The sequence below is a fragment of the Priapulus caudatus genome, unplaced genomic scaffold (genome assembly GCF_000485595.1).
Source record: "Priapulus caudatus unplaced genomic scaffold, Priapulus_caudatus-5.0.1 Scaffold950, whole genome shotgun sequence".
Classification (NCBI taxonomy): Eukaryota; Metazoa; Priapulida; class Priapulimorpha; order Priapulimorphida; family Priapulidae; genus Priapulus; species Priapulus caudatus.
The window spans coordinates 13,850-15,556 of NW_014578011.1; positions in this window are offsets into that span (position 1 = coordinate 13,850).

Consider the following 1,707-nt stretch of genomic DNA (forward strand, 5'->3'; position numbering starts at 1 on the left):
CAGCGCATGGAGTGCTGGGAGACACTTAGACAGCTCGTCTCCCAGCGCTATGCAGATATCGTGGAGTGGTAATATTGATCTTTTCACTCCTGAGTTGCGGATGAGACAGGTCTTATAGGCCAAGATCTCTCCAATTGACTGTGATGTGGTATAACAGGCACACAAAGACATCTGTGTCACCTGATGACAGCATCATGGATGTAGCTCCTGACCGGTGACTTAGAATGTCCTGCACATGGAACATCATCCTGTCATCAGCTTCCTCATGTCTGCAGTTGAGCCAAGGAAATGGAGATGCACACCCAGCTGACACCATCCATGCCTGTGGTGATATACCAAAGTATAGGGGTTTGGTGCCTTGGTAATTGCTGGTGAGCCACTCAACATAGAATGCATGGAAAGCAGTTTTGCTGATGGAAGACGACCAAAAGTTCTCTAATACCACTGGCACATTTTGGTTCGGTGATATCGCATCAAGGACAACCATTTCTTTTGACTTTCCTCTTCTCTCCCTCTCTCTATTCTTGATGCTGTCCTCTCTGTAAGCGTCGAAAACAATGTGGATCTCATCAGTTGTGCCCAGCTTTGGTGACCATAGATGTCAAGGCAATAGCAAAGTCATGGAATGTCTTGACGGGCAGATCAAGCTTCTTTAACGTGACCTTTCTCACCAAGGCCATGAAGTCGATAACGATGGCGTGGGTGTGTGGGGAGGTTTCTGGCCCTTTTTTTTATCTATCAGTGGGCACAACCTCAGCAGCTCAGTCCCAAATTGTGATTTGGTACTCTTTCTCAAGTACCCATCTTTGTCAACCAAGAAGAACGCAGCGTTGGTGATCTCATGCTGGAGTAGTTCTTCAACAGTGAACCGCCGGTGACACCCATACTCAATAAACATGAGAGCTTTGATTGTCTCATTTTTGATGTCTGCTTTGGTAGCCAAATTCAAGCTGGTCTTACTCTTAGAGGACCTAAACTTGATTTTGCTAATAGTTGAGTGTATCGATATCGACTTATTTCTGAGTTGATCATCGATAAATTTAGCACATGCAGCACTGCCCTCCTTGATACAGCGCAACAACTTGTCTACGTTTACGTCGGTCACAATTTCTCCAGTGAGAACATTCTTCAGCGCTACCTGGTCTTGTAGAAGGCTGCATACCTTCAGGAGATACTCCTCTATGTCTTGCACCATCCCAACTATCTTAGTTGCATTACTCGGGTTGAACTCGTGGTGAAGTGAGAGTTCTCCTTTGATATCATCCTTTATCTTCAGGAGGTCAACGTACTGGTCTTTTTATGCTTGATGATTCCCCACAGGGCAACGGCTTCCTTCTTCCTGGTGACCCCAATTATCCCCCCCACACACTTTGGCAGGGCGGTTGTAGCGCTGCTCTAGCGCCTGGTCAAAGTGCACTCCACTATACCTTTCCTGGTGGTGTTCACGACAAATCCACCGTTCATGTAGCAGTTGTAGAGGAGTGGGAACTTCTTAGAGGAGTATGCACATAATTTAGGAGAGGATATATCAACTGTTATAAATATATGGCAATTCCAGTAAGTAGGTAGTTGTTTGTATGGTAATAAGTTGCCCTAATGGTTTTTAGCCATTTTCTCGTGAAATAACAAATTTCACACGCTTCTATGACCCCCCCCTAGGCATGTAATGGCCATTCTGAACATTTTGAGCACCTCCGAAAATCTGTA